We start from the raw sequence: 21262 nt of genomic DNA, 5'->3' as shown, positions 1-21262 counted from the left end.
GAAAAGTTATGACCAACCTAGACAGCATATTAAAAAGCACACACATTACTTTGCCAACAAAGGTCCATCTAGTCAAAGCTATGGTTTTTTCAATAGTCATGTAAAGATGTAGAGAGAGATACTATTTTTCATAAGAAGAATTATAGAGCAATTGGCTCCTAAATTATGTGTATGTACAATATCAATTGCAATAATATTTCAGATATATTTTTAAAAGAGATCCATTAGAACTTTCACTTATACAACATGTGCTTATACAGGTCCCATCTTTGTATAATGATGGGGAATAAAAATATCACAGGAATAAGTGCACTCTCAGAGAGTGATGAAAATTTACATCCAAATACAAAAGTAAGTGAGCACACTGCTTTCAGTTTCTTTCTGTTTGGACTTAACCCCTGCTTGGTCAAAGAAATTAGAAAAATTAGAACTGTATGCAGTAACAAGTCTCTTCCCAATTGAAAGCCGTTAAAAAAATAAAGATGTAACCAATGAATAGAGACACTGGTATATGCACCATATTGTGGTAAGCATTGATGAGGGAGGAGAGACTATAAATATAAAAAATACAAAAACACAACAAACATAAAACAACCCTAGAACAGCTACTGTAGAGTTACAGATGATCAGAGGATGAAACAACAGTGTGAGCTGAAGTGAGATGCAGAAACTGAACTGGTCTTTCAAGGAGGGATGTAGGGAGATGGGAAGGAAAATTCCAGACAGGCAAATGTCATGAGCAAAGTCCCTGAATATCACACTTCGCATATTTGGAGAATAACTGACTAGACTGATTTAGTTGGAGTGGACTTCCATATAAGAAAGATTAGAGACACGGATGAGGTTTGTTTAACTGTGGCCTTAAGTGTCGGCCTGGGGCATTTGACTTTTCTGAGAGCAATGAGGAACATTTAAAATTCTAGGGATATGATGAAAGCAGTATTTCAGGAAGACTGATTTAACCAATCATTGGAAGGACTGATGCTAAAGCTGAAACTCCAATACTTTGGCCACGATGCGAAGAACTGACTCATTGGAAAAGACCCTGGTGTTGGGAAAGATTGAAGGCGGGAGGAGAAGGGGATGACAGAGGATGAGATGGCTGGCTGGCATCACTGACTTGATGGACATGAGTTTGAGTAAGCTCCTGGAGTTGGCGATAGACAGGGAAGCCTGGCGTGCTGCAGTCCATGGGGCCGCAAAGAATCAGACACAACTGAGCAACTGAACTGACCTGATTTGACCAAAAGTGTAGAGTAAATTACAGTTAGGCTTCACAAGCTGTCAAATGCGTATGAAATCACCTGGGATTCTATGATTCAGTAGATCTGGGGAGGCCAAGACTCTGCGTTTCTAACACTCCTAGTGATGCCTAAACTGCTGGTCCTCAGACAGTACTTTGAGTAGTGTGGGTTTATGATATGTTTTAAATTCAAAATATCCACTGAGGCACAATAAAGAAAATGTAGTACAGAAAAAAATAATTCTTTACAAATTTATTATTCTAGTCTGTTCCATTTCTTTGCAGTCATTTCTCACTCAACTAGCTGATATAAAAAGAGAGACTATAAAAAAGAAAGAACATAAAAGAAGCTTACAGAAACAAACGCAGACAGTATGGGAGAATGTCTCCAGGAAATGGAAAAGCAACAGTCACTGCCCTCCCCATGTCTCTGGCTGTATGCCTTCCTGTCTCCTTCTGCTTCCTTCTTCTGCTCACTCACCAGTTCTTCCATTAGAACTCTCAGCCCTGATGCTAAATAACTCAGTTCAGTCATCTACTACCATTACTGTAGGTTCTTAACTCTCAGTTCATATTCTCAGGAGAGAACCAGAATGGACCATCTTTGGATTCCTCTCAGGGTTAGGAGTCCATCTCTAGTTCAGTCATCTGTTACTTGGACAGAGAAGAGAGTCTTTTGTATAATATTTCAGGGACTGTGAGTGAAATGAAGAGGGTGTGTTGGGGATGGAAGGCGAATTGACCAACAAATCTAAAATGACTAGTGGGAGACAGTCTCAGGCTCAGTTGAGGCCTCTACTGTTTGCACAAGATGTCAAATACTTCCATGCTCTAAAGGCAGGTGCTTTTCTGAACATGTTAAAACATTGAGAAACAAGTTTTATCAGCCTTAAGTTATGGTCCACCTCCAGACTACTCATTTGAAAAGACCCTGATGCTGGGAAAGATTGAGGGCAGGAGGAGAAGGGGACGACAGAGGATGAGATGGTTGGATGGCATCACCGGCTCAATGGACATGGGTTTGGGTAAACTCCGGCAGTTGGTGATGGACAGAGAGGCCTGGCGTGCTGCGGTCCATGGAGTCGCAAGGAGTCAGATATGACTGAGCGACTGAACTGAACTGAACCAGACTACATGAGTTGGTGAAAAATTCACTGAGGCTAAAGAAGCAAGTGGTGAGGTAGGTCCCCAGCATTGCTGTACATTCCTGCCCCTACCACCCCATACAGGAGACTGGAGAGGGGAGTTCCTACCCTTCAAATGAAGAAGTTTTTAAGAGAATCATTTGAAGAGCTTAACTTGTATCTCCTAGAATCTGGGGGTACACGGGAATGGTAGTCACACTTTGAAAAGTCTAAAGTGAAAGACTGTGGCTATATCATTTAGAGATGGCAGAGCAGAGGAAGGGAAGGAAAGACAGGAGAGAGAGAGATGCCATCCTAGGAGTAAACTATATTCACACTGATATGGAGCAGGGAGTAGGGCTTGAACACAGTGGGATCCTGCAGGAGGAAACTGTCCTGATGAGGGAGAGATGTAAATATTCTCACTTCTGTAAAAGCCACACAAGATTTCCTACTGACAGTTTATGACAGACTGGAGAATGGAGAAGCTAGCTGAATAGTATCACACAGTTTGAGATCATCAGGTAAAATGCAATACCTACAGCCTCAATCTACCTTAGCTAAACTAAGTAAAGATGAACATGACCCCAGCCCCACCCTTATCTTCACCAAAGGATCCCAAAAGGGAAGGAAGGAAGCCAGACACACAAACCAAAGGTTTGAGTTCTCAGGTGTTTCCCACTTGCCTGCATTCCACTAAGCTTCTTGAAGTTTCCACTGTAAGCACAACCACAGATTCTTATCCAATGTACCAGGTATTACTTTGTTTAGTAAACAATTTTCACTTCTCATTGTTGTTGTTCAGTCACTAAGTTGTGTCCAACTCTTTCGACCCCATGGACTGCAGCACACCAGGTTCTCCTTTCCTTCACTATCTTTTGGAGTCTACTCAAATTCATGTCCATTGAGTCAGTGATGCTATCTAACCATGTCATCCTCTGTCACCCCCTTCTCCTTTTGCCTTCTATCTTTCCCAGCATCAGGGTCTTTTCCAGTGAGTCAGCTCTTCATGTCAGGTGGTCAAAGTACTGGAACTTCAGCTTCAGCATCAGCCCTTCCAATGAATATTCAGGGTTGATTACCTTTAGGATTGAATGGTTTGATCTCCTCACTGTCCAAGGCACTCTCAAGAGTCTTCTCCAGCACCACAATTTGAAAGCATCAGTTCTTCAGTGCTCAGCCTTCTTTATGGTCCAACTCATATCTGTACATGACTACCGGAAAAACCATAGATTTGACTATACTACACTCACTTCTCATGCTAACTGCTAAATTCATTCATTCCTTTTTTTTTTCTCATAGAGACTTCTCTGTGTCTGGCACTGTTCAATCACTAAACTCAAACTCCTCAGGAAATAAAATGAGGTCATGAAAGTCTGTGGTGGTCCAGTAGGTAGGACTCCACACGTCCACTGCAGGGTGCCTGGGTTCACTCCTTGGACAGGGAACTAAAATCCTCAAGCCTCGCTTTGCCCCCCTCCACCAAAAAAGAAAAGAGAAATAAAATAAGGAGTCAGAAAAAAATAGTAAGGGCTCAGAGAAGGCTTCCTAAAGGTGACATTTTGAGCAAAGAAACAGTCCAGGCCAGAGACGATGGAGGCAATGACTGTGGGTCAGGTTGGCAGCCAAGGAAACAAGGGTAAGCAGATAGGGTAGAGGGTCCCTGGAGAAAGAGAACCAGGCATGGCTTTCTTGACCTAAGAGAAACCATTTTTTGACCTAAGCTAATTTGTGATCTAAGCCTAGCCATGATGTTTGCCTTTGAACAGGTCGACTAGATGGACATGGGTTTGAGCAAGCTCTGGGAATTGGTGATGGACAGGGAAGCCTAGTGTGCTGCAGTTCATGGGGTTGCAAAGAGTCAGACACGACTGAGTGAACTGACTGAAGAGAACAAAAGAATACAGAAACAAATGACTGTTATCAGGCAAGAGATGGCATCGTGGACTCAATGGACATGAGTCTAAGCAAATTTCAGAAGATGGTGAAGGACAGGGAAGCCTGGTGTGCTGCAGTCCATAGAGTAGCATAGAGTTGGACACGACTTAGCGACTGAACAACAGGCAAGAGAATCAATGATAGCAAAGATAAAATATCAAGTTGTAAAGATATCCAGTTCTGTTTCAGTGGTAAAGATTAGCTTAAGATGCTCAACCATCAAATCATCCGGAATTTAAGGGATGATGATGTTGATCTTTTCTCAATCTCTTGATTTCAACTAAGGCTTGGACTTTGACTTTCCAAGCCCCTTCATAAATATGCATGTACCCTTAAAACTTTCCAACTTTGCAGTTTGTGGAGAAACTGCTTTGGGAAAGATCCCAGGTGTTCTCCTTACTTGCTGTAAGAAATAAATCCTTTCTTCTCATGATCTTTGGCTTGGTTATGTCTTTTGGCTTGACAGCCACCAACAGGCCAACTCAGTTTTAGGGTTAACATGAGAATAGGAGGAGAAACCAGATTCTGGTAAGTAGGTCTCTGAATACTATAGTAAGAGGTACAGTGCTATGCTTTCATTTGGCATAGGAAAAACAGAAAGGCAACTGCAAAACAAATTCAACAAACTAACCTATTACGAGGAACTGAACTATTTATTTCCGGAGTGTTTTAAATCAGTAAAACCTTTAGGTACTTTTCAAGTTAAAAAACTTTCAGGTGTAGCTATTCTAAAAACCAGAACAGCCTTGAAACCATTTAAAACTCAAATCAAATTCTCTGAAAGTGTTTATAAAAATAACAAAGTATCTTACTCAAAGAGAAAATGCCCTAAAAGGAAAAAACCGATCAGAATTTTTTTTAACACATCAGAAAATTGCTGAAACACATAGAAAATAGTTGAAAATACACCTAGATGTCACATGTCAGATCATCATCTGATGTTTCCAATAAAGATCTAGAACCAAACGTATAAAAGCTCATAAGCTAGCTCATTGCTAAACGACACAGACCATTCTCCAGTGAGGAAAGGACAATCAGCTGAAATAAAGAGGGACACAAAAAAGCAAGCTACAGCATTAAATGCTTGTGACTTTAAAAGAGATTAAGAACTGCATAGTAGAGGTCTTCCTATTATAATTATTATCACTATGAGAGGGAGAGAGCGTTCCAGAGAGAAACTACAAAAAATGCTATGAATTCATGAAGGATAAGATAATACAAATCTGAGAATGGGGGTGCTGTTCTTAGTTGTTCAGTTGTGTCCGATTCTTTGCAACCCATGGACTGTAGCCTGCCAGGCTCCTCTGTCCATGGGGATTCTCCAGGCAAGAATACTGGAGTGGGTTGCCATTCCCTTCTCTAGGGGATCTTCCCAACCCAGGGATTGAATCCAGGTCTCCTGAATCGCAGGCAGATTGTTTACCATCTGAGCCACCAGGAAGCAAGAGATTTTTTAAAAAATGTCATCAAAACAGTGGCAATGAATATTATTTCTGCCATGGAACAGCACGAGAATGTTTTATTCAAGAATATCCAAGAAAATAAAAATTATATTTAAATGGCATGTATGTCAGATAAATCCAGAAATGTTAATGAAAAATAAGAAAGCAGCTTCTGTGAATAAAAGTATTATACTTTTACCTGGGAATAAAAGTGTTATATTTCTATTCTAGATATTTCTCTGTATATTCTCATAGTAAATGATTACTTAGGTATATAAGAGCTTGATGCTCAATGTTAAAATGAGACAAGCCAAAAAACAATGATTTAACAAATTGTTGAGACTTTATATTTCACATTGTTATCAAGTAGCCATAAATAATAGCAATGCAACACATCTCTTAGCCTTTATTCATTCTTTACTTTTTTCCAAAGTAAAATTAAGGGGGTTTCCTCCTCTGCAAATTGAGAGGCGGGGGAGAAAATGAACAATAAATACTTTCTTTTACAATGTTTACACACCCTCTTCCCTATCAGATTTGTCTACCAGCCTTGGGGCTGGCCCTTGTGTTCCTTGATAGCTTCAGGAACTTCCCTTTTTCTCAACAATATCATCCTTGACAAGGTCAACAGTGTTCTCTATGACTTTTTTGACAACCTGACCTCACATTTTCTCAGCCTTACTGATGTCTTTCTATTTATTTATTTGGCTGTGCCAGGACTTAGTTGCAGCATGTGGGATCTAGTTCCCTGACCAGGGATGGAACTCAGGCCCCCTGCATTGAGAGTGAGGCATCTTAGCCACTGGACCACCAGGAAAGTCCCTCAGCCTTACTGATTTCTTGTCACTTATCTTCCTTGGATATGGAAACTGCTCAACGTACAAGATATTAAACTGAAATGTTCATCCCTAGCTATCACCTCTTGCTTGTTACTTCTCCATTCTATTGAACCTGGTTTTTGTTCTCAGGGTATCATATATTCCATCAACCCTCAACCCGTAGTATTGGGGTTATGACTACAGATTTAATTAATTAGTTTTTTTACTACTTCTATTTATTTTCAAGGCTACAGATTTTAGAGTCAAACTGCCTAGGTTTAAATCTGACTCTGCCTTTCACTAGCTGAGTGACCAGGGATGATTTACTTAATCTGTCTATGCCCTAAATTTCTCTCAGGATTCCTTTGAAGGTTAAATGAGATAATCCACATAAACCTGGCTCATATTAAATACGTGTAGTATCAGCATTTCATTTGGCTTGACTTATCCTCTGTAGAGCCTAGTCATTACAGTCATCCTGGTTCTCTCTCAGTCTGGTTCGTACGACTTCCTTCCAGGGACTTCCCTGATGGTCCAGTAAGTGGTTAAAACTCTGTGCTTCCGCTGCAGGGGGTACGGTTTTGATCCCTGATAGGGGAACTAAGATCCCGCATGCACTATGGCCAAAAGAAAAAAACAAAACAAAACAGACTAGTCCTTACCATTATTCACCTTTTTTCATCTCAGTTCCCTGATTTAAACTTCCTGGATCTTGTTGGACCATCATGGATATTCAGGAATTTTTAAAATAATTAATTTCTCCTTGAGTCTTTATTCTACACTCTACAATCATTATTCTAAACCGTTCTGTACTTTCCTCAAGTCCGCCTATTTTCCCCTGCCTGAAATATTTTTAAGACATAAATACTTTTATGTCTTCTAATGCACTGAGAGAGACCACCCTTTTAGCAGAAAACATCTCTCCTATACTCTTTTTTTCTTCCCATGCAGAGAGAATCCAATTAGTTTACCTCTTGGCTTTTCTGCTTCTAAATCCAACCTATCTCAGGGAAAGAGGAATGACTTACTTGATTGGTAAATTTGTGGAAAATAAACTAGCATTCTCTAACCAACTTTTAGATCACTTGGTAGCCAGTCAGCCCACATAGCCTGAATCAATTGCTCTCTCCCTGGATATAAGATGCTCAGGAGACCAGCTCTACCCATGCAGGGCCTGGGGAAATCTGCAGTCTAAAAGGGAGTACAACCCTAAAGTTTGAAGACCTCCAATCAGACAGATGCTAAAGGATACTGAAAAATCAAGACTCAAACTGGGAATGGAGAGGAGCTACATAAATTTAGAGGTATGAATGAACTTTAGGGTGTGGTCAGAAATGTTTTGACCTTGGCAGTTGTATGAGCTTTTAACTGCTGTAGTCTGGAAAAGAAGCTGTCTCAACCATAGGAAGGGACTGTAGTTTACGGTGGATTGGTTCACATGTGAGTGGTTATTTTTATAAAGGCAGGCTCAGCAAAGTCTCAGGAACCGTTAAGACTTGGGCACATGACCTGCAAGTGGTCTCTGCATTCTCTGAAAGGTGAAGCCACATAGGTAAACACTGTGAACATGCAAATGCTAGATGGTGGCGGAATTAGATCCTTTTAGGCCTTTGTTGTTTTTTAAACTAGAATCCAAGTTCTAGTCAGGAGACAAAACAAGTTCTTTCAGCTGTTCCTGGCATCCAGGGCAAAGGACAAAATTAAAGGGACTAAACTTTATGAACTTAGCTTGCCCACAGATTTGGGAGTACAAAATACAATAAGAACTGCTGGCATAGATGGGCATGCAGGAATTTCTGTGCCTTGTGGGAACATAACTGTGAAGTTTATGAAATTCAAAAACAGAAAAAACAGAGCGTCTCACAGAGAACCTGGCAAAGGTATTGACACCCACTAGAACCTAGAGTCCTAAGGTTTAGAAACATGAACAGCAATTTTGGAATGTGCTGTTGCTGATTATGTAACTGAAAGAACTACAAGAATAAGACAAAAGCCTATGTGACTCTCAGTGAACTAAGAATAGAGGTGAACTTAATAAAGAACATCTACAAAAAACCTACAGGTAACATCATTCTTCAGAGTGACAGACCACCTCATGCAGCTCAGTTAAAAAAAGAAAAACAAACAAATAGCCCAATAAAAAAAAGGGGGGGTAAGCTCTAAATAGACATTTCTCCAAAAAGAGACATACAGATGGACAAAAAGCACATAAAAAGATGCTCCACATCACTAATGGTCATCATCAAAAAAATCTACAAACAATAAATGCCGAAGAGAGTGTGGTGAAAAAGGAACGCTCCTACACTGTTAGTGGGAATGTAAATTTGTATAGTCACTCTGGAGAACAGTATGAAGGATCCTTAAAAACTAAAAACTGAAGTGCCATATGACCCAGCAATCCCACTCTTGGGCATATACATGGAGAAAACTGTAATTCAGAAAGATACATCCACCCCAATGTCCATTGCAGCACTGTTTACAATAACCAGGACCTAAATGTCTATCAACAGAGGAATAGATAACACAGATGTGGTACATATATACAGTGGAATATTACTCAGGAATAAAAAAGAACAAAATAATGCCATTTGCGGCAACATTGGATGGACCTAGAGATTCTCATATTGAGTGAAATAAGTCAGACACAGAAAGATAAATATATGATATTACTTATATGTGGAATCTAAAACAAGAGGGGATACACGTGAACTCATGTACAAAACAGAAGCAGAGTCACAGATGTAGAAAACAAATTTATGGTTGCCAGGAGGTAAAGGGTGAGGGATAAACTGGGAGATTGGGACTGACATATAACACTACTATGCATGAAACAGATTACTAATAATGATCTGCTGCAAGCATAGGGGACTCTACTCAGGACTCTGTAATGACCTACATGGGAAGAGAATCTGAACAAGAGGGGATGCATGTAAATGATAACTGGTCCACCTTGCTGTACACCTGAGACTAACACAACATTGTAAATCAGCTACACTCCAATTTAAGATTTTAATTTAAAAATCTGTAATTAAAAAATTTATTTATAAATATATTTATAAATAAAAATTCTTAATTAAAAAATTAAAAGTGAGAAACTAGAAGCTTTCCCACTAAGATCAGAAGCAAGTCAAGGATCTGCCCTCTTACAACTCCTTTCAACATCATACTGGAAGTCCTAGCTAATGCAATAAGAAAAGAAAAGAAAAGGTATATTTGTTGAGAAGGAAGAAGTAAAATACTTTTTGTTCACAGATGACATGATTGTCTATGTAGAAAATCTAGAATAATCAATAAAATAAGTTCTGAAACTAATAAGCGATCATAAAAAGGTTGTATGATATAAGGTTAATTTATAATAGTCAGTTGCTTTCCCATTTACCAGCAAAGTAAAATTTGAAATTAAAAATACAATATTATCTATATTAGTATCCAAAATAAATAAAATACTTATGTATAAACCTAACAAAATATGCACAAGACCTGTTTAGATAAAACTACAGAATTCTGATGAAATAAAACAAAGAATTAAATAAGTGAGATATACCATGATCATAGGTAAGGACACTCAATATTGTCAAGATGTCAGTTCTTCCCCACTTGATATATATATTCAACACAATCCCAATAAAAACCCCAGCAAGTTACTTTGTGTATACTGACAAGCTGATTCTGGAGTTCACATGGAAGCAAAAGACACAGAATAGCTAATTAAACATTGAAAGAGAAGAAAAGAGTCAGAAGACTGATACAACCTGATTTCAAGACTTACTCTAAAGTTAGAATAAATAAGACAGTGTGGTTATATGTCAATTATATTTCAATAAAATGAAAGAAAAAAAGACACTGTGGTACTGGCAAAACAATTCTAAAAGCAGATCAATGAAACAGAATAGAGAAACCAGAAGTTGAAAGGAGTTGAAAGCTTTATGCTCACACAAAAACCTGCACACAGATATTCAGAGCAGCTTTATTCATAATTACCAAAATTTGAAAGCAACCCAGATATCATTCAGAAGGTGAATGAATAAACAATCTACGGTCCAGTCAATAGAATATTATTCAGAACTGAAAGTAAGTAAGTTATTAAGTCATGAAAAGACATACAGGTATCTTAAATGTACAATACTAAGTGAAAGAAGTCCATTGAAAGGGCTACATGTTGTATGACTACAAGTATAACTTTCTGGAAGAGGCAAAACTATGGAGGCAATAAGATCAGTGGCTGCTGGGAATTAGGGAGAAGAAAGGACTGAATAGGCAGAGGACAGAGGATTTTTAGAGCAATGAAACAATCCTATGATACAAGATGGTGGACAAACCTATAGAATGTACACCACCAAGAGAGAACCCTAAGGTAAACTCTGGAATTTGGGTGATAATGATGTGCCAATGTGAGTTCATTCATTATAGCAAATGTACCACTCTGGTGTAGGATGCTGATAGTGGGGCAGGTTGTACATGTTTGGGGCTAGGGGGCATATGGGAACTCTCTGTACTTTCCACTCAATTTGTCTGTGAACTTAAAACTACTCCAAAAATAAAGTCTATTAAAAACACTTATGGAACTTTCCTCGTGGTACAGTGGATAAGAATCTGCCTGCAAATGCAGGGGACAAGGGTTCGATCTCTGGTCTGGGAAGATTCCCACGTCCTGCAGAGCAACTAAGCCAGCGTGCCACCACTACTGAAGCTGGATGCCTAGAACCTGTGCTTTGCAATGAGAAGCCACTACAGTGAGAAGCCCATGCACTGCGACGAAGAGAAGCCCCCGCTCACTGCAACTAGACAAAGCCCACACACATCAACAAAGATCCAGCACAGCCAAAAATAAAATAGACAAATAAATGAATAAATAATCAAAGATAATAACTAAAACTTTTTTAAAAACAAAAACACTTATGTCAGATTTCTTTGCCTAACAGGGTATTTTTTTTTTTTTTAATTCATGGGCTTCATTCCAAATCTACTGAATCATTTCTTCAGGAATAGGACATAGGAATCAGCATTTTTAATAACTGTACCCAGTTATTTAAAAATTGTAAGCACCCAGGTGATTATTTTGATCAGACAAGTTTGGGAAACATTGGTGTAAGCTATTCTATAGCTGGAAGCAGTCACAGCAACTGATGGCCAAGGACTTAACTTTTCGGCTCACAAGGTATGACACAAGCAGTATTAGTAAAGAGTTCACTCTAAATGTGGCAATGAAAGGGCAAGAACTTGCAGTTCAAAGGCAAAATTATCCTTCCTGTTCCCTTTGAAGGTAGAAGGCCACATAACATGCTTTAGCCAATGGTATGTGAATGAAGGGCTTCCCAGGTGGCTCAGTGGTAAAGAATCTGCCTGCCAATGCAGGAGACCCAGGTTCAATCCCTGGGTTGGGAAGATCCCCTGGAGAAGGACATGGCAACCCACTCTAGTATTCTTGCCTGGGAAATCCAAGAGTGAGTCAGAGAGATGTGCAGTACTTCCTGGCAGGAATTTTAAGAGCCAGGTCAACAATTTGTCACATTTACTTGTTCCTATTGTGGTGATCATGGAAAAATCTGTGGTAGTTGTATCATCCTAGTTCCTTAAGTGGATACAGATTGAACAGAACTCCCTGCCAATTCATGATGGATATGTAGTATGACTAAAACATAAACTGTTGTTGTTTCAAGCCAGTAACATTTTAAGCTTGCCATTGCAACATAATCCAGCCTATCAGGACTAATCCAATCTTCAAGCTCCACAAATTTTTAAATTTCACAAGAAGACAACAGTATGTACCTCAAATGCTACTCTCTGAAAGATGAGTTAATATGGACAGCAAATTATGCCACTAGAAATGGAAAGTTGAAAGTGCCAAATTATGTTCACAGGACATGGATTCCATAAACTTCTATCAGATCAACCATCTTGGTAAAGCTAAAACTGAAAATTTCTCTTCTTTTCACCCCTGACTCTTCTGAAACCCTGGGCTTCCCTGGTGGCTCAGATGGTAAAGAATCTGCCTGCAATTCAGGAGACCTGGGTTTGATCCCTGGGCTGGGAAAATCCCCTGGAGGAGGGCATGGCATCCCAGCCCAGTATTCTTGCCTGGAGAATCCCCATGGACAGAGGAGCCTAGCAGGCTACAGTCCATGGGGTCACAAAGAGTCGGACACAACTGAATGACTAAGCACAATTAATGGGCTTTAAGAAGACAAATTTGCCTGGAATAACTACACCAGAGACTGAGGAATAGCTCTTTCTAATTTTAATGGATGCTGGGCCACTGCTGTAATAATTCTGTGTCTCACTGATTTTTTTGACTTTCTAGAAACTCAGTGGGAGACAATGTTAAACTAACAAATTTCTGTACAAACTACAACTGCTTACAAAATCTTCTGACCCTATCCGAGTCTTAAGCACTCTTCTAAATAAGACTGAATAAAATATGAAGTGAAAAGAATGAATTCTGGACCTTAATTTCTTTGAAGTTTAAATCTCAAGGACAAGAGAATTTGACTTTAGGTGTTAATTTCTTTGGGCTATAATTTGGAAGGGGTTTTAATCTTCAGGCTTTGATACTTCTTAGGCATTTGATAATGGGAGAGAATTCACGGTCCAATTAGGAGGGTCACTATGTTGACTGCATTTTATTACTGAAGTATCTTAATGGTGCTGTGTATCTCATTGTAAGGCTTCCTTGGTGGCTCAGCAGTAAAAAATCTGCCTGCCAAAGCAGGAGACTCAGGTTCAATCCCTGGGTCAAGAAAATACCTTGGAGAAGGAAATGGCAACCCACTCCAGTACTCTTGCCTGCGAAATCCCAAGGACAGAGGAGCCTGGTGGACTACAGTCCATAGTGTCTCAAAAGAGCTGGACGGGACTTAGTGACTAGACAACAACAACAACGATCTCATTGCAAGCCCTCTTGTATGTAAGATTGGGCAATATTACCAGATATAATTGGCATGGAAATAAATGAAGGGATGAATTTTCAGATTTGGAGTTTCTATAATTAATACCATTTGTGGTAGTTATAAAATGTGCCCTCTTTTAAGTCCTGTCCTAGCAGCTTCTCTCTGGAAGGAAGCTCAGGTTGGTTTCAAGAGTGTATAAAGCCTAGATCATTCTAGCACCATCTGACCTTCTAGTTCTCTCATGCTCACCTGAGAAATGGAGCCCACAAAGTTTCTCACCAAGTTTGAGTGCTACCCTCTGATGAGCTCTCTAAGCTTTGCACACCAAGTGGGACTTCTTTTTGCAGGAGCATCTCCTGGTAATTTGGCGTTGTGTTTTGGCTCCCTCTGCGTCTTCCCACATGTGAATCTTTTGCTACCATGATGTGTCCCCTCCAGTGTATACACAGGAGCTCATAACTGGCTACATAAACTTGTTATTCCTGCTTGTGGGCTTCAGGTTTTGAACCCAACTTCTCCTATTTTTGAAGGAAGATGAAAAGTGAAAGTGAAAGTTGCCTAGTCGTCTGACTCTTTGTGACCAGATGGACTACACAGTCCATGGGATTCTCCAGGTCTGAATACTGGAGTGGGTAGCCTTTCCCTTCTCCAGGGGATCTTCCCAACCCAGGGATCGAACTCAGGTCTCCCACATTGCAGGTGGATTCTTTACCAGCTGAGCGACAAGGGAAGCCCTGTAGGAAGATATGGGGATATTAAAAAACTATGCCATTTCCAACTTCCCAGAATTCCTTTTGCTTTTTTCTGGATCCCTTCATGTAGCAACATAATTATATGCTCACCAAATTTATTTTCATATTTCTTCCACATTCCCTGCCCCTCCCCCCAATTAAATGTAACCATGTGAGTAGTTCTGGCTGGTGAAACATGAGTAGAAGTAACAGGTGTCACTTCACAGTAGCGGCTGTCACATCCCTCGGTATGAGGGACGGCTTTCTTCTCCAGTCACGAGCCTGTTTTCCAAAGACTGGAGCAACATGGATCAGTGGGTTTTGGCATAGAGGACAGCAGTCTACAGCAGAGTCTGCATTAGGAAGAAATAAACTTTTATGTTTTAAGTCACTATTCTTTTGGGGTTGCTGCCACAGCATAAACTCCGACTACCAAGACACTTCTCCACCTACTCCCTGTAATATTTATTCCCTTTTCATGTCTTCTTCTGAAGATATGCTCACATACCTCCTATCTCCCTCAGAAACACCTTCCCTGATTCACCTGTTCCTCAGATTGTCATAGATCTCCCTTCTTATTCATGGATATATTTCTGGAAGGAAAAGCTATATATGCTACCTCCACTTCCTCACCACCTATTCACTCCTTAATTTCTGGGAATTTGGCTTCTGCTTCCTTCATTCTGTAGAAACACTTTTTTTTTTTTTTAAAGATTACCAATGATCTCCTACTTGCCAAACCACATTCAACCTGCATGACCTCTCTCCTACTATGGCCATAAACCCTGGTCAAGTGGTTTTAAATATTTTTATGATCACAGACCCCTTTGAAAACCATATCATATAAAAGCTATGGATCCTCTTGCCAGAAAAGTTACATACACATGTATACAAATTTTTATAAATTTCAAAGTGTTTTAGATCAGCAAGCTACCCCAAAGCCCACCCATAATAGCCTAAAGAGCTCTGTAAATTGGGTAAAGAATCCCGCCCTGGTCTGTACCTAAGAAAGAGTGTCACCCATCCCCACACAAGAGTCACAAAGAGTAGGCTTTCACTTGCCAGTGCATTTGTCTACATTATTCTGAAGTTCCAACTCTCCTCTATTGCTCCCATTTCTGTGGTGGCTTCTTACCATCTATACACCCTCATTCATGGCTCTGTTCATTCAATCATGGAGTACTTGAAGAGCAGAAAACAACAAACATTATGCTCCTTTTATCCCATAGGAAATCACAGAATAGGTAGAAAAAAGACATACTAACATTAAAGCATAAGCAATAAAATAGGGAAGAATATGAATAAGTGGGATACATATTGAAATGTTTTCAAGGAAGGGTCAGACATTGCTTTCTATAGGAGAGGGAATGTAAACTGGGCCTTGAAAGATGAGCTGGGTTCTGATAGGCAGATAGAAAGAAGGCTGGTATGTCAAACAGGAATAGAAGGTATTATGTGAGCAACAAGAAATATGTCAATATGAAAGAAATTCTGGGGAAATCACAAGTAGGCCCTACATGGATTGACTAGAAAGGACACAAAGATAAAAGCAGAATGGTAGATGGGGCTGATCTTGTGTTGGCCTTAAGTACCACACAAAAGTCTGGGCTTAATTTTGTTAATAATAGAGAGACAGGGAATATTTTTGAGCAAAAGACTGATAGGATAAAAATGGCCTCTTAAGATTAACCTGCCAAGAGTGCCTAATTGAGAGATGAGGGATTGGTGAAAAGGAGGAGAGTTGGAGACTGTGCTACAGCCCACGATTTGAACTGCAGAGCTGAACGGTTTGAAGAGGGCAGCATTAGCGAGAGAGGCACGGCTGGTGTACCTGGCACAGAGACGCCTTTCCTGGCTTGGCTCTCCCTTCAGCTGGAAGAGTGCAGCCAGCTGACAGCTTCCAGCTGCAGCACCTTTGGAACCTACCACAGCAACATTCAAGCTGAGGTCATCATCTTCCCGGGGCAGCACCCACCTCAGCACACAGTGACCGGGCGCGGCAGGGTTACCAAACCTCGTTGCTGAACTTTCCTACCAGGCCAGTTTTGCTCTGGAGCTTCCCACTGGGTTGACTGAGACTTTGCCAGATCTGCAAACTCTGCTAGGCTCTTCTTGTCCAAGTCTGTTTCCTTCCCACTTTATGTTCACGAGAGTCAGATCAGCATCCGGGTCTGAAGCATTTCCCTACTCAATGCTACTGAGGTGTGAAGCTCCAATCTCCAACTAATATAAAAATACTTTGAAAATACATGCAAAGTTACACATTATAAAATTCATACAAGTAAAGATTATAGCACTGAATTAGTTGCATCTAGGAAAGGCAGATTCTGAGTTTAATGATTCCAGGAGCTAGAAAACTGAGACAGGTGATAATGATTTACGCATTGAGAAAAACACCAAAGTCACAGAAGGCAGCTGAAAGGAGTTTTTTACATACAGAACTCTTTTTTTCTGATTTAACCTGAGATTAAATAAGTGACTAAATTAGCTACTTAATATTTATTTAGAGGAATCCATTTAAAGAGAAAATGTTCATCTCACAACTGAAAGTAACAATGAGATAAAGGGGAGGAGTAGTTCTCTGAGACAAGTGCTGCAGTTGGAATTCAACAAATATGAGTCGGTGTAGGTACTATAATATTTCCTTCAGGTAGCCAAAATTCTCGAAGCTTCTTTTTTTAAAATTAATTTTTATTATAGTTGATTTACAGTGTTATCTTTTGCTGTACACGGAGTGAATCTGTTATACATATACATATATCCGCTCTTTTTCAGGTTCTATTCCCATCTAGGCCATCACAGAGTAGTGAGGAGAGCTCCCCTGTGCGGTACAGCAGGTTCTTACTAGTCATCTGTTTTATATATACTAGTGTGGATATGTCAACAGTGTATATGTGAACAGTGAAGGGACTCAGCCATATATATACATGTATTCATTCTCCCCCAAACCCTTTCCCATCCAGGCTGGATTGAGCAGAGTTCCATGTGCTATACAATAGGTCCTTGTTGGTTACCCATTTTGAACATAGTAGTGTGTACATGACTTTCCCAAACTCCCTAACTATCTCTTCCCTCAGTAACTGTAAGTTCATTTTCTAAGCCCCTGAGTCTCTGTTTTGTAAGTAAATTCATTTGTGTCATTTCTTTTTAGATTTCTCATATAAGGGATGTCATACGCTATTTCTCCTTCTCTGAATTACTTCACTCAGTATGACACTCTCTCGGTCCATTCACGTTGCTGCAAATGGCATTATTTGAAGTTCATGAGACACTTCCGTGAAAATGAAGACACTCCTGTAATAGCAGTTTGAAAATATATATACTATAGATAACTTCATAATTCACCAACTTGATATTCAGAAGTAACGGAAACTCTACGTGACAGACCATCTAACACTATCAGCTAAACATAACCACTCTTCCTGTTGTGTTTGATGGGGGAAGTCATAGCATTATGTTAGAGGTAAACTGTGTGTGTCTGGGGGCCATTAGTTGGTCACTGAGTTTCAGCTGTTCACTGGTAATGTAGGAATGAAACTGTTACACTAATGTAGTTTCAGACTAATAAAAATATTTCGTTCTTATTTTTCACTGCTACCTAAAACAATAGTTTCCTTTTGAAGTAAATCTTGGTAGAGGTTGAAACATTCCAAGGATATAAATTCAAGGTATTGTCTTTCATTAACGAAACATTTAGAGTATAATTCTAGCCTTCTCCTTATCCCGACATGACCTCTCTCCTGCCAGCTCCCCAGTTTCTACATTCTTTTTCCCAAATTGTTTTCCTCCTTCCTCTAGAAATCCCAAATTTCCTCTTCACCCTCACCCCTTTTGCATTTTTTCCATGACCCTGCACTCTCAGTTGAGGACAGTGCCTCATGCTTCTCTGAGAAAACAGAAGCCATCAGAAGTTGCTCATCTCTGATTCCCAGATCTACAAGTCTACCTGCACCTGTGCCAAATTTTCTCCTCCTCCCCACCTTGTTTCAAAGGGAGGATCTCCTCCTATCATTTCACTCCTGCTCTGGATCTAATCCCTCTCTCCCCACATCATCTTCTCTCCCTTTCTAATGAACTATTCTGATCCCAAACAAACATGTACCGGTACCTTTCGTCTGTTAAAAACCTTTTTGATGTATATCTTCTTTAAGCTGCCTTTCTTTCTTTTGCTTCCTCTCACAGAAAATTTTTTGAAATATCCTGTGTCTACATGTTGTTTCCACTCCTTCACCCACAAGCCACTCCTTTTATTTTTTTGATGTGTACCATTTTAAGTCTTTATTGAATCTGTTAAAACATTGGTTCTGTTTCATATTTTGTTCTGGCTGAGAGGCATGTGGGATCTTAGCTGCCTAACCAGAGATAGAACCGGCACCTCCTGCATTGGAAAGCGAAGTCTTAACCACTGGATGACCAAGGAAGTCCAAACAAGTCACTATTAAATCCCCCCTGATCCAGTTTCCCTGTCCTACTGTACCTCTGAAATTGTGTGTCAAGGTCAAAAATGACCTCGACATTGCCAGCTCCACTGGCCACTTTGGTCCTTATCTTACTGGTGTCTTCAGCAGCATCTCTCTCCCTAGAAACATTCTCCTATCTTCTGTGATGCCAGTCTGTACAAAAAAGTTAACATAGTAGACCTGAACCTGCCAGCTTTTGAGACTTGCTAGGCTGGCCGCTGGCTAGCAATTGGGAACTTCATTTTGAGAAGTGTTCCTACTGTTCCCTGAATGATATCATTATGGCTCACTGTGCCTGCACTTTATAAATAATGTGGTTTATGCTGAACACCTGCTTTCCTTCGGGGAATCTGAAATTTTGTAAGCAGAGGGTGCCTATATGACCAGACTCCAATAAAACTCTTGGGTACTGATTCTCCAGTGGGCTTTACTGGGCAGAAATACCATCTATGGGTTTTTCCTTTTCTTGGACTCTACTAGTTTCTCTTGCTCTGTTCCACTTAGAGTCACAAGGTTTCACTCTCATTTCTATCTATACTATTTTCTAGGTGATCCCCTTAACATTACAAACAATATCATGTATATGCTGACAATTTCCAAATTTATAACTCGAGCCTAGTTCCTGCCACTAACTCTAGAAACTGATACCTAAAAGCCTGCTTGAAACTTCACATAGGATCTCATAGGCAAACTTAATATTGCCAGCATGGAGCTCATGATTGCTTTTTCTCAAACCTGGTCCTACACTGTTTTTCCCATCTTAATGACCCTACCATACATGCACTACCAGAGACAGAAATTTTGGAGTCATTTCTCTTTCCTTTCTCTCACACCACATTCTATAATCAAATCTTGTTAATTCTACCTCAGAATATTTCTCAAATCGGACTAAGTCTCATTTCCTCAGTCTGAAACAAGCCATCATCTGGACTGCTGAAACAGCCTCCTAATTATTCTCCCTATTACCATTCTTATCTCTGAATAATCTATTCTCCATTCAGAGCCAGAAAAATCCTTTGCAAGTTTAAATCAAAGGATGTAATTTTCGTGATTAAAAACTTGTCTACTGATACTCATTGCACTTAAGAACGAATCTTGGCCCACTTATTAGGTTAGAGAAAGAGTAGATTTTCTTGCATCGTGAAAAAGGTTGACTTGATCAAGAAACTGTGTGAAGGTCAGAGTACTTGGAGCAGAGTGGGCATGGGGAGAGGGGCAGTGATCAAGATATGAGATAAAATATTAAGAGAGGTGGGGTGTGTTTCTTACAGGGCCTTGTTTTTGAACATTTGTTACATAAATCTCTGCTAGCATATGGAAGCAAAAGTCATACAACACTACAATATTCTCTAGAGAATTTGATCATTTATAAAACAAGCATCTACTTAAATATTTTTCCATACAAAACTCTAGTGTTTGTTTTTCCCACCCTAGCTCATTCAGTGGCCCTTCAGTTGACAACCTCATTGGTTTGAACTTTAAGGTTATAGTAAACGTCCAAAAATATCAACCAAACAAATCTGAATCAAATGAATAAAAAAGAATTTAACTACAGATTCTGCAATAGATACAAGATTTCATGAAGTTTATGAAAGTGATATTTAGAGAATTCTTCAAATCATATACAATGCTATTGGTAACTAAGGCTCCATAAACATACCAGTTAACAATGGAAGCAGAGAAAACAGAAAAGAAATGTGTTTCCAAAAGGCATCATTTGAATATCAAGCAGTGAAGGGAGGTCATTAGAAAAATTGATGAGGCTCTTGATAATTTTTGCAGAAATGACTCTCTGCCTATGAAGAGAATGAAGGAAAATAAAGGGGTCACAGACTGGGAAAAAATATTTGCAAATCACATATATGATACAGGATTTATCCCCAGAATATATATAGAACTATCAAAACTTAATAATGAAAAAACAAGGCCCCCAAAAGGGGAAAAATATTTTAATAGATGCTTCACCAAGAAAGATATATGAATGCTAAATCAGCATGCAAAAGGATGCTCATTGTTATTAGTCATTAGGAAAATGCAAATTGGAAGCACAAAGAGATACTACTATATACCAACTAGAAAGGCTAAAGTTATTGGTAAAAAGACTGACCATAAAGTGTCAGAAAAACATAATATGGCATAACCACACTGGAAAACAGCTTGCAGTTTCTTAAAAAGTTACACATATACCTACCATACGATCCAGTCATTCACCTCTCAGGTATTTATCCCAAAGGAAAGGAAATAAATGTCAATACAAAGACAATGTATTAACATTCACAGCTGCTTTATTTGTAGCAGTCAGAAACTGGAAATAACTGAAACGTCTATCATCAGATGAATGGATAGGCACATTGTGGTATATTCAAACAATGAAACAATAATCAGCAAGTGTTTGAGAGAAAACATAAAATCACACCAACCTTGAGGAAGACTGTGCGGTCACTTATAGGCATCATTGGGGAATTTGTTCAAGTACAAATTCTCAGGCTCCACTTTACAGCTACTCAATCAGAAATTCTGGGGGTGGGAGCTCTCTAAACCCTGCCTTAGGAGGGGGCGCAGGGAGGGAAGGGGGAAAAAAAAGAAATAAACCCTGCCTTAGCTCATTTGCTGAAAGAA

General features: G+C 39.6%; 1 protein-coding gene and 1 non-coding gene across 7 annotated transcripts in view; one reads left to right on the top strand and one right to left on the bottom strand.

Moving 5' to 3' along the window:
* The window catches only part of ACYP2 (acylphosphatase 2), a 313536-nt gene that overhangs the window by 282188 nt on the left and 10086 nt on the right, over positions 1-21262 (bottom strand). The gene's annotated exons all lie outside the window — the stretch shown is intronic.
* On the top strand, positions 11879-11950 carry TRNAG-GCC (transfer RNA glycine (anticodon GCC)). Its single transcript has one exon. It is a non-coding gene; the product is annotated as a tRNA-Gly (tRNA).

The sequence above is a fragment of the Odocoileus virginianus genome, chromosome 2 (assembly GCF_023699985.2).
Source record: "Odocoileus virginianus isolate 20LAN1187 ecotype Illinois chromosome 2, Ovbor_1.2, whole genome shotgun sequence".
In the NCBI taxonomy this organism is placed as follows: domain Eukaryota; kingdom Metazoa; phylum Chordata; class Mammalia; order Artiodactyla; family Cervidae; genus Odocoileus; species Odocoileus virginianus.
Note: the sequence above shows the minus strand (reverse complement) of the source record. Positions and strands in the feature narration are given on the sequence as shown.